Source organism: Ambystoma mexicanum, chromosome 1p (genome assembly GCF_040938575.1).
Source record: "Ambystoma mexicanum isolate Mex_15411 chromosome 1p, UKY_AmexF1_1, whole genome shotgun sequence".
NCBI classification, from domain to species: Eukaryota; Metazoa; Chordata; class Amphibia; order Caudata; family Ambystomatidae; genus Ambystoma; species Ambystoma mexicanum.
The window spans coordinates 583,134,951-583,147,441 of record NC_090921.1 but is presented as its reverse complement, the minus strand read 5'-3'; the positions used below and the strand labels follow the sequence as shown (position 1 = coordinate 583,147,441).

The following is a 12,491-nucleotide window of genomic DNA, read 5'->3' as shown; positions in this document are numbered from 1 at the left end:
GTATGTATTTATGAGGTTGGCATTGCACACCTGTTCTATTCTATACACCAAAAAGTACCCATTCTCCGAACAGGTTTTGTGGACAGACATGACGACACTCTCATCAATTGTTGAAAATCAATGATCCTGTAGGTCGCTGTTCCGATTTGCTTATCGCTTGATGTTCTTTGCACTCTGAAGTAAACTGCACTGATAATGGGCGTGTGTGGTCGGCTGACACACCCCAAAGCAGACATTGGGGGGGGGTGAGAGTTGGTGTGCTGCTGTATACTGGGACCTACTGTGCTCTCTCCCCACCTGTTGCCGTGCCCTGGCATGGTGCAGTTTGTTGCGGAGCATTGCGGGGCAAAGGTCCCAGAAACTGTGCATTGTAGGGTTGAGGACTGGTCCTTCTACAACCACATTCATTTTTTGCTGAATTCAAGCAACCATCTCATGTGTGTAGGTGCTGAAATCCGAGGAAAGTGGTTGGGTGTCCAAATGTTATGTAGCCAGTAATGTTCGAAGGGTCCTAACAGGTAATTATGCAACATTTGGTGCAGATTGGTGAAACAGTGGGGAATTGTATAAGGAAAAATGCTTCGCAAAGGCACAAACCCACAAATTATGACTTTTGCAAAACTCTGGGGAACGAGGTGTGGTGTCCAAACGACATGTAGCCAGTAATGTCTGGAGGGTCCTAATAGGTAACTATGCAACATTTAGTGCAGATTGGTTACACAGTTTGGAATTGTATAAGTAACAACCCTTCGTCAAGCCACAAACCGACAACCAAGTTTAGAGTTTTGCTGAAATCCAGGGAAAGGAGTGGGGTGTCCAAATGTCATGTAGGCATTAATATCTGAAGGGTACGGACAGGTAACTATGCAAAATGTGGTGCAGATTGGTGAAACAGTGTGGAATTGTACAAGGAAAAACGCTTCGCCAAGCCACAAACCCACAGACAAGTTATGATTTTTACAAAAATCTGGGGAACAAGGCGGGGTGTCCAAATGACATGTAGCCAGTAATGTCTGGAGGGTCCTAATAGGTAACTATGCAACATTTGGTGCAGATTGGTGAAACGGTGTGGAATTGTATAAGGAACCACGCTTCGCGAGATACATGTATCAGTAAAAAACTTTGTTAAAGGGACGTTATGATTAAGTTGCGCTACTAACAATCTATGAAATGCAGTAAAAAAACTTTGTTAAAGGGACGTTCTGGTTTGAAGTAAAACCGAAAAACCCCTGAAATTCCCCAGTTATGGTAAACTAAGCAACCATAACTCACACCACCACTGTGCACTGCTAAGACCAACACCCAGGACATCAAAGATGACATCACAAATGTCATTGATGACATCACTGATAACATCACATGTCTGACTTGCTTTTTTTTCCTTTAGTGATATATCTTAGACAGTAATAGTTAGGCACAAAAAAATCAAAAAGTACTATATCTGTAGACTTATACTTTAAATATGTTCTTACAATAATTCTCTTAGGGTCCGCTCACACCATATAAAACATATACATAGGAAAAATACACAATCAGTAAGGTTATCAACACTTTCTTATGCTTTTGCTTCTTTTCTTATTACTGTAATTTCTCTGGATGTGCTCATATTTGTATTTACATGAGTTTCTTTAGGGTGCAGTCACATCATGTGATATTTGTACATAGGAAAGTAGTAGGTTTGAAGCAGAGCAACCCTTTCTGTGCATAAAGATAATCAGTTAGGTTGTGAACACTTTCCGCTTCTACTACTGCTTTTTTGCATACTTTCTCTATATATACTCATATTTGTATGTGTTCTTGTGGCTTTGTGTTTTGTATGTAATAATGAAATTATGTAGTAAGTGGTTTTATTAGCTACTTATTACATGTTGCACAGTACACAAAACTCTAATATAAAAGCATTTATGATTTGCAAAAATATTCAGAGTGGGCCATATACTTTTTTTGCAGAGTTTGGTGAGGATTCGTCCAGGGGGAGCGGAGTTATAAGCTGCCTAAAAAGTGCTCTTCCTATGGAAACAGCAACTTAACCGTAACTACACGGCCATTACCGTGGCTGTGTAATATATATATATATATATATATATATATATATATATAGACTACTTAAATGAGGTCATGCTTCATATTGATTTGGGCTGATTCTGATGCCAATTGTTGTTAATAGTGTTAGAGAATCTCTAATTGGGTGTTTTTAAAAAAAACCTTTCTCTGATATCAACACTTGTCATCGATGTTGGAGAAAATAAAAACGCATTTAATGGATCTATGTGATCACTGCGCCCTAGTAACTGTGATGGCCGAAAATGCCGACACCAGTTATGGCGCGGCACAGTGATCACATGGATCACTGTGCCTGCTTCCCCCGGCCTACATTACTCCTCCCAACCCTCGCCGCTCCACTCACCTTTAGGGCGGCACACGCAGAAGTGTGCCGCCCACCCCCTGCGATCCCTGCAGAGTCAGCTCTTCCGACTAACGTGGGTTAGAGCTGACGCTGCAGGATGCTTTTCTTTTCTTTTTTTTTTTCTTACGTGTCCCCCGCTTTCCGAAATGGTAAGCGGGGGACACCCCCGCAACCCTGACCCCCGTTACTGCACCCAGGTAGAGCGGGGAACACCCCCGCAACCCCTGCTCTGCTTGCGCGCAGTAAATGTCACCCTCATTTTGTGCACCTCCAAAGTCGCAGTGACTGCGGGGGCGCACACATGAGGGTGACATTTTTGTACAATACCCATTTAATTGTCTGTCAGCACATTTCATCTTGTCTAGAAAATCATGTATATATAGATTATACAAATGATAGTATGTCTGTTGTGTAAATTAGCAAGATCAATATTGGAAAGGTTTCTTTTTTTCTGCAGATAAGCTGCCTGTAAATGTTATAACTTTGTTAGAGACTTTCCCAGAACACACAATGAAACAGAACATAAGCATAGATACAGCGTATTTCTTGTCCCTGCATTTTGGGGTGGCACTGTGCATTTGGGGGTGTTATACCAGAAGAGGCCACATTGGCAGAAATAGAAATGTATCAATAAATCAGCATTAGATGAGCACCAAGCCCAGTGTGCATTATGGATTTAGTGATTCAAGCATATAAAATGAATCAGAGACATAGTTCACAAAGCTGTGATCATGCCTATGTTCCCAAAATGCTCTTTGATTTTATGCAGTGCAAGCTGAAGCCATCTGTGGTCCGGTTTTACTTCTTCCTCTTTCTTATGGGAGTACTTCAAAAGAGTAGGAGTGCACCAGACTGTCAGGCTTGAAACGAAAACCTGCTATCAGAAAATAATGTATATGGTTACTCTAGGTTGTGATAACGTGCTACATTCTTATTATGACTAAAATTATCATTCGAAATAAATAATGCCAAATATTAATAAGAGATAGTTAACAATCTTAGTAAAATTAAATAATGTTCTTTGTTGTTTTGTTTCAATAGTTGTTTTTGAAAAAACATAGCTCCATCCCCAAGATATCCGTTCTTTTCTCTGGTCAAGCAGCTGTCAGCATGGCTAGGTTGGCCCCAGCAAACATGCACATGACTACTCAACTCTCATCCATGTAGAAAGCGACAGATGAATAGAGTGAGCTAGGGAGAGACAAAGAGAGAGAGATAGAGAGAGACAGAGAGAAGTAGCAAGTGCAGAGAGAAAGAAAGAGGGGGAGATAGAGTGCCAGATCAGAGTATGATATGACTCTTACTATGCTATACTTTACTATATGCTATATTATACTAAATGCTATATACTTATTTCCTTTTCTTGGATGGACATCAGCGAGATCCACAGCTGTAATCTTCCTGTGGCACAGGGAAGTCATCGTGGCAAAGGAAGATGCTATGGTTGAGCTAGACAGGCATTCCGCAAGGATGCCTTTTTATAATTCCCTGTGCCTCTTTTGATTTTTTACTGTTTCTATTGCGATTATTTATTTGGGACTGTACAGGGTGACACATTGTTTTTATTTTGATTTCATGTTTGTGATGCTGTGTGGTAAAACCTCATATTTTTTTTTTACAGAAATGTGTTTGCCATGTCATGTCATGGTGTTCTGCTAACTGAAGCCACTAGACCAGTGTCACACTGTCTTGGTGAGTGTTGGCAGGATGTATGGGCAACATAAGGGCTAAGTCACACTGGCTTCTGGCCTGTAGTAGTGGTGCATGTTGGAATTTCTTACTATAGCTCTTAAAGTCTCAAATTTTATATTCGTGAGGTAAGTTACACTTCCATTTCCACGCATCACTGAGACCATTAAGCGTAATATTTGCCTTGGGGTAAATTGCAGGGTGCATATAAATATACATTATATAAAAACAATGAAGAGGCAAATGTAGAGAATATTTCTGTTCTTTAAATAGTACATGAGTGTTCTGAAAAAAGTCACAGTGTTGTCATGCTCTAATGTGTAAAGTCAGGGTAATTCTTAAAGTGTTTGCGTGGATGAATCAAGCATGTATTAAACTGTTAACATGCTACTCACACATCTGGGTTGAATTAATATGTGTTCGAAATGCCTGCTTTGTTTGCGGTAACCCAGTCACTCAAGTGCAAAGTGCTGCAGCAGACCCATGAGCACTACTGAGTCAGCAGCAGCAAAAACACGTTCAATGTCTCTAAAATGGACTTCCTCCAAATCCCCATCATCTGAAATAGAAAATATGTGCAAGTTCATCTCGAACATCATTGGGATTCCTGCATCTTTGACTGACAGAATGATCCATCTGTATCCAATGATCACCTTCGCTGCACTAAAACACATTCAGAGGTGACACTGGCAGCAGGGCACAGCAGATATTCGATTGTCAGTCTGCTTCCTGTTCGCCAATGTTCAATTTTGCTTTGCCAATAAAGCATAAACTCCTTATATGTAGTCAGCGGCTCATTATTACTGAGATACTGCTAGACTATTTCCTCTGCTGTACTTCTTGATATAGGCAATTGTTCTGTTGTTGTGCCTTGAGTCCAAATTTGGATAACAGTTTCCAAACAGGGCACTGTGCTACTGACAGAGCTTTGGAAGCTACTGTAGAAGAAGTGTAAACTTGTGCTGCTGTACTTACTGGCAACAGATGGAGACACTAGATACGGTAGTGATTCCAACTGTCCTGGCAGTGTCAAGGCAGTGGTGAGGGTGGCTGTCTGGCCACTGGTTCTGGCCTCCTTGGCCAGAACCAGTCTCTTTGGAGGTAAAACAGGAGGGTATTTCGGCAGTTTCTTCTCTAGGAATTTGCATGTAAGACCTCTCCCATTCGGCCTAGGAACCATTTAATGTGTTTTGCCATACAATGCTCCAGAAAAGGCTGAAAAGTAGGTGTGTGTGGTCTGTGCATGTTTTTACAACTGTGGCACAGATGATCTCTTTGGAGCCAACCATATGCATAGTGTATCTTCGAATGTTTTGTAAGTGCTGGTGTGTGCTGTTCAGATTCAGAGATTAAACGTCTTTTTCTTACCTAATTTCCTACCTATTTGGTCACAATCTGGTCTTTGAGCAAATGAAGCAGAAGGGTCACATCACTGATGGTAGTGTTATCATTGCTGAAAGCCCTGTAGCATCGTGCCTTGAAACATTTGTGTATAGGCGCATTATACATGCCATATCATATCGGTTCCATGTCATTTCATCGCAGGATGTTTTTTCGAGGGGTTTTTACCCGTGATTTTTTTCGGAAAACCCATTGCATATTTTTGGGGGGTGCACCCCCAAACCCCCCATTTTCTAAAACATTCGATGGGTTCTTTTTGAAAAAAAAATCACGGTAAAAAACCCAGTGAAAACACATCCCGCGACGAAAGGACGTCGTACCATCATATCATTCAAATGTGCCAGAAGCTGGATGTGCCATTTCATAAGACCCCATTGCCTAGATATTAAAAACAACATGGATGATGCTTTTGCACTTAGGTGTAGAATGGAATGCTCATTGATAGCTTTCCTGTGTGTGGGGTGAAACTACAGCCCCACAGTGACAGAGAATGAGAGGCCATGCTAGGCCCATATTGTGAGAGTGAAGCTGGCAAATGTAGAGTCCCGTTGAAACATAAAATCCAGTACAAAAGAGTGATTTCCAACATCAGGCCTAGCGAAATTAAAATAAATGGGCCTATTACAACTCTTCCAAAATGGACTACCTGAGAGCTTAAAACTTCTGGATATGCCCCATCGATGCTAAAAGACATGTGAGGCTGGAAATACACAATTTCCAGCCTCACATTTCTTACAATTTGAAATTCTCTCCATCTCGCATCGCGGGTAGGGGGTGGAACTGGGAGACCCATGGCACATTTTATTAAATATAACTCAAATTAATTCTTCCATAGAAAACCACCCTATCCATTTAAATTGCATTGTGTTGGGAACTGCCTGCCTTAATCCTTTCCATTAAACCGTGGGGGAGGTGGTGAAACTGTGTAGACCCTTAGCACATTTAATTCTAGTTAAATCAATGAATTCCCATATAGGAAAATCACACGATGGGTGTTGTTAGAGTTCGAAACTAACAAAGTTCATGCCCAGTGTGTTAGGGCCGGCTAACAGAAGGGGGTGTCCTTAATCCCAAAAAGAAGTCAATCTAAAACGCTGCCTTTCAAGTGAATGTAGAGTGTGTTAATAACACATTTTTCCATTAATTTTAAACAAGAACCCCAAAGCATTACATTTCCCTTTTATGAGTGGAAAAACGAAATTTCCCAATTGTTCCCATTTATTCTCGAACCAGAATCCCCAAAGCATTGCTTTCACTTTATTGTATGTTGACAAATGATTTTTGCCAGAGAGTTCATTCCCAAACCTTGCCTTTCAAATAAAAAAGCCAAAACGCTTTTCCCATTGCACTACCTGTACGTTATCTTTGCACCAAAGCGGTCATATCTGCTTGATGCCTGGAGGGTGGGGATTACTGGGAGAATAGAGCATGGTAACAAACTAAGCAAGCACTGTGCGTTTTACATGTGTCTATGGGTTCAATTGCAAGAAATTTGATGTAAAGTGATGACTGCCCATCTCTACATTTTACCTGTGTTGTACTAACTGAAAATTCATTAGAAATATAAGTCAGTCATTTGGTTCAAGTAATTTGAAATTGTGATATTGTGTAGTGCCACTGCGTTGGTGGCTAATGTTTTGATGACTGTGCTATTATTCTTTGTAAAAACTTCAATAAATATATATTCTTACTGTACACTGGCCTCGTTCCTAGCTCATTGGTGGTAAAGAGGGTATTTGCTGAATGGTACTATATAGGTTGGAGGCCTCACTAAAGTTGAATCTGCGAAGCACTTTGTTGTGCGCCACCCAATAAATCATGAGAGGTTTTAAACAGGTGTTAAAGCACATGTATGGTATAATTCCATTGGCTTCAAACTTTATATGTGAGGCTGATGTGGGGAAGAGAATTGCATTGCAATCCTCTTTGCATCTTTCGTGCTTTGACATACAGCCATTATTTTGCAAACCTCTATCTTTTTTCAGGCAGTCCTACAAGATGAGGTTTAAGCAGTGAGCAAAACTGGCCATATGATAGTAATTGCCTTCTGCCATTCCACACACAATGTTGCTACTATTTTTGCTGACAACTAAACTGTCAGTCAATCCTTTTTCTCTAAATCATCCCAAAACCTTTGTATTGAATACTGCCATGATGTTTGTTGCTGTGTATTCCTTCTCCAAAGCAAAACTTTAAAGAGTTACTTGCTGGCAACGATGTTTTAGTATTGCAGCTGAGGTAGTGGTGGTTAAGAAGCCAGGGTGAAGTTTCCTTAAAGAAGACTATGCGCAGTTATTCACATTATCTATGTTACCTGTCCCCTCACCCTTGTCTCCATTGTCACATAAATGGAGCCCACGCCAGACTCTGTCAGTGCTTTTCCAATTGTTGCCAAATGTGTTCTGTGAAGATCAGGCAATGCAACTTTGTAAAATATGTGTGGCTGGGTTCCTGATATTTTGGATAAGCAGCTTCTCAAATTCCTGGAATACTTCAATGTCCTCAAAGAATGGGACATGATGTAACTGACAAACATTTGGCCGGATAACTGGTCTAAAAACGAATGAAGGGATGCTTTATGTGGCAAATATTCCTGATGCTGGCTTGTTTAACAGACTGGGAAACTGGGCTGCAGTGTCAGCATGGGTGCCGGTTCACTAAGCGATGAGCACAAATGAGCCTGGGCTATATCTTGATGATGCCTGGAGGAGAGTAAAGGGGGTTTGCCCTGCAAACATCTTGAAGATGTGTTGCAACTGGCAAGTCAATAACAGAGTTTTCCATTTTGGTGTTGACCAATTCAGTAGTGGACATTTTAGGGCCCCAGACCCCTTAGGGTTGTCAGACAGATGCACATGGATTACTTTCGCTACTCTGGCTTAATTTATTTTTCATTGGCAAAAGAATGGCACTGAAGGGTACCGGATTTGCTGTTTGCCTTGTGCTGGGCTTCTGTTGCTACTCTGTCACACTTACACTCACATATCCAGGGCTAACAGCAGCATCATCACTACTAGAGTGCACCATCATCTAAACATGGCGATAGTGAAGAGTGCCTTCCTTTGGCCTGTTCCTCACCTTCAACACCATTCCCACCTTATTCTGATGAGATTGACTTGTTTACAAACACATCTGTACCTTCATGCTTTGTTCCAGTTTCTTGACTCCCTTCCTGTGATTGGTCTTCAAGAATGAATAGTGTCTGCAGCCCTACAAGATAAACATGATCATTAATAAGAACTGGAAGATTTTTAAGAAATCTGATGTTAAATTGGAGTTTCCATTATTTGCATATAAGAAAAGTACCACCCTGAAGAATCTGGTGATGAAGAATGACATTCGGTCCCAAATAAAAAAAAAGCTATACCTTGTTGGAACAATGGCACTTGAACCCATTAGCAGGACATTTCCCGTGTGGAAATTGTGGAATTTCTAAGAACACCAAGAAGATGTCAGAACTAGGTTTAGAAATCAATAGATTGTGTACGTTGAAAAGTCTTACCAATTGTGTAAGCACGTATGTTGTATACATGGTTACCTGCCCATGCAATACATAAAATACATAGGCAAAACTACAAGAAAACGTAAAACAAGAACAATGGCAGCTAAGTGTTGCTTAAAAAACAAGGTTGGAAAGGCCCGACGGTCAAACATTTTTGTGAGACAGCACACAAATATGATAATGTTGAATGAACCAGACAATAAAACATTTCAGACACATCAGAATATGAAATCAAAAACAAATGGGCTGAACAAGAACAAAGATTCATTGTTCTTACATCAAACCGTATTACTGGTCTAAATGCAAACAATGAATTGCATAAATATGTAAAATAATAATTTATTGTAAGCAAGATATTATTTTATTCTAGATTTGAGAGAAAAAAATAAATGTTTTGCCAGAATGTATTAGTTTGCTGCCATTGGTGGCCTACGGAAGGTTTTCATTTTTTATTTCTGATTATTCATTTGGTCAAATCCAGGTGGGTCCAAAGCAACATCTGGTTGTTAATATTTCATGTGTAATTTAAACATTTTCAACAAATCCTATTAATTCCTCAATTTAATATTATTCGAGTCACTTATTTTACACCAGAAATGATCCACAGGTCGATGCAGTGTCTTTTATGTAGTTTGGTCTATTGTAAGGCATCATTTACGTGCTGATGTTATCATGTTGCGCCTTTAAGTGGGAAGCGAGGGGACGAAAAATTAAAATGCCAGTACCCCTGAAGTGTTGTAAGGGTGCAGTAGGAGGAGACTGACACACAGGTGGCATGGTTGTTCGCATCAGCCTTTATTAGTAATGAAAGTAAAGTGGAAACCTAACTTTCCCTAATCTAAGAGGGGTATCCCTGCCTCAACTAAAATACTAAGGGCTCGGTCAAGATGTCCATACAAATCAATAGTCCACCGTCCAGTGTCAAAAACCTACTTCTGTCCCACTTATAACTAAACTAAAGAGGATCTTCTTAGTCCAGAGGAATGTCTCCCTGCTTCTGGACAGCAGATCATAGTTCCAGTTGTTAGGCGGGAACTTTACCAGAAGGAATGTCTCCATTCCCCAGGTTTCAATCACTTGTAAATCACAAAATAAAATGATAAATGCTAGTAAAGTTCTCAATTCAAAGCCAAAAGGTACATCTCTGGTTCAGACATCAGCATTCCTTATTGTCCATAGTTGCTTCTTCACTATTGGGTTCCTGGAGAATGCTTCCCTTCTCCAGTATCTTGACACAATGCCAGGGGGAATGACTCCCTTCCCCTGGACTCACTTTTTGCTTGTTTCCATGATTTCTCAATGCCAGAGGAATGACACCCTTGCCGTGGCCTTCCTTGGCTGTATTCTCACACACTCTTGGCTTTTACTTTCACAGTGTACAACACCAGGGGAATGTCACTCTTCCCCTAGCCCCTCTTGGCTCCTGTTTCACAGTTCACAACACCAAGTGGATTGTCTCCCTCCCCCTGGCCTTTCTTCTCTTTCCTGCCCTGGTAGGCCTGGTTCAGTACCCTGCCAGGTACTGCCATGAAGAAGATGGTTTAAGGCTTTCTTTATTCTTGTGTGTGGGTACTAAATCTGGCTTCCCTCTACTCCTTGCTTTGACATACCTGGCTCATTACCCTGCCAGGTTCTGCCACGAAGAGGATGGTTTAAGGCCGTCTTCATTTTTTTGTGTGGGTCCTAAACCGGGCTTTCCTCTTCTCCTTGCTTTGGCAGACCTGGTTCAGTACCCTGCCAGGTAATGCCACAAAGCAGATGGCCCAGGAGGTTATTGATTATTCAGTGCGTGTACCAGACCTGTTTTTCATCACTCTTCAGCGATTCTGGTGTCCCACCAACCATCCCGGGAAAACCCAGATACCCGCAGGGCACTTGCTGTTTACTCTCCGGTCAGTTGTGTGCTACTCAGCGTTCCCTCTCAGGCTTCGGCTGCCTCTCCAGTGGCGTGGTGGCTCTGCACTTTCTTCTCTTTTTTGGGCTGCGCGTCTCCAGCTGACTGTGTATTACAGCTCCCTCGGTCAGCTGGATTACCGTTCTTCCTCCTGTTTCATTGGTCCATCCACAGCGGACCTGTCTTGGTTCCTGTTCTCCCTGCTTGTCACCGGCTTCAAATCTCGTGGCTCCTCCAGGGAGGGCTTCTCTCCCTCTTCTGTAGTCCTTCCTCTATTCCTATGAGTGCTTTTTCAGTGGAAATTAGAAAACCACTAGAAGGCTCACTAGAGGTTCTAGGAATAGTCGGTAGGGCACCACACCTCTTCCTCATCCCAGTGCTTGCCCATTGTATTCATTCTGGGTAGTTTTCGCTGTTCTTCATCCCATTATGAGCCAAGGATTTTTCTCTTGGGTATTCCCTACTCTTCTTTATCCTGGCAGAAGTTTAATACTCGGTTTTGCAGAGACGCATGGGTGTCTGTGGTACAGAAGTGAGGGATGAGAAGGTGGGCCTCATGGAATGAGGGAAGGAAGTGGGTGAAGGGTGAGGGATGTTGTACCGCATTCCGCCTAGATAATCGTCTTTGTCCCTAGAGGGGGAGTCCCTCCCCATGAAATCCTCCCGCTGAGTAGGGTAGCAGCCTCACCTCACTAGCCTCACGGAAAGGGAATCCCCGCGGGGAGAAGTGATGACATCTTGGGATTCCTCACAGTATGTTTTTGCCACAAAAAAATGCAATGTGTAGACATTGGGATGGTGATCTGAACCTCCGATTTTTCAGCAATTGAAGGGATTTACCCGTTTTGCATAAAATGGCCTCTTGATCAATATGTTTGTAAGTAACACAAGTAGAGTCACTTAGAGATTAATCAATTTGGGAGTTGCAACTCTGAAGGTCATCTTTACTTTAACTTTGTAGACAACAAGGGAAAAGCTTTCTTCTGAAGTCCTTTTACTATCAAACAATAGGCTCAATTAAAATGAATGAGGATAAGGATGTATGAAAAATTGGCTCAAGATACAATCTCTCCCTATATGTATTTAAGCGCACAAGTAGGATTTGCCTAAAACAGCTTCTCCAGCATCACATCACTTACAACTGTTTCAATTGTTACAGATATTCTTGGGTTCAAAGAGTTACAGATAAATGAGACGTTCAAATGGTGGAAGTTGGAAGCTGTTGAAGGGATCTCAAACTATGAGATTGTATTTATAATAATGTCTTAAAGAGTTATACATCTATTAGCAGCTTATTTCTATTGTATTTGTAGACCCACACGGGTGGACAACATGAAGAATGAAAGGTTCCCCTGAAGACGTCAGGCAGATAGACGCATATAGGCCTGAAGCATGTGCATGTGGGGAAAGAGGTCTACCTCTGGAGAGTGGAGCAGTGGCCGTTTCTGAGAGATCAAAATGTTTTTTTTAACTGAAAAATGTGTCCTACCTGGCCTTCAGGGTGTTGTGTATGTTAGACTGTACATATAAGGTTTGATGATTCACATTGCTGTATGTAAAAATCATGAATGTGATTTACTACAGTTCTTGATGCTGTT

General features: G+C 41.4%; 1 protein-coding gene across 6 annotated transcripts in view; it reads right to left on the bottom strand.

Moving 5' to 3' along the window:
• LOC138576134 (uncharacterized) overlaps positions 1–12,491 on the bottom strand; it is a 466,688-nt gene that overhangs the window by 245,461 nt on the left and 208,736 nt on the right. For 5 of the 6 annotated variants that reach the window (XR_011303958.1, XR_011303959.1, XM_069649535.1 and 2 more), the window contains one exon: positions 8,636–8,707. The exons of the other annotated variant lie outside the window; for it this stretch is intronic. The gene's annotated coding sequence lies outside the window, so the exon portion shown is untranslated. The remainder of the gene's footprint in view (positions 1–8,635; positions 8,708–12,491) is intronic. 6 annotated transcript variants of the gene reach the window in all.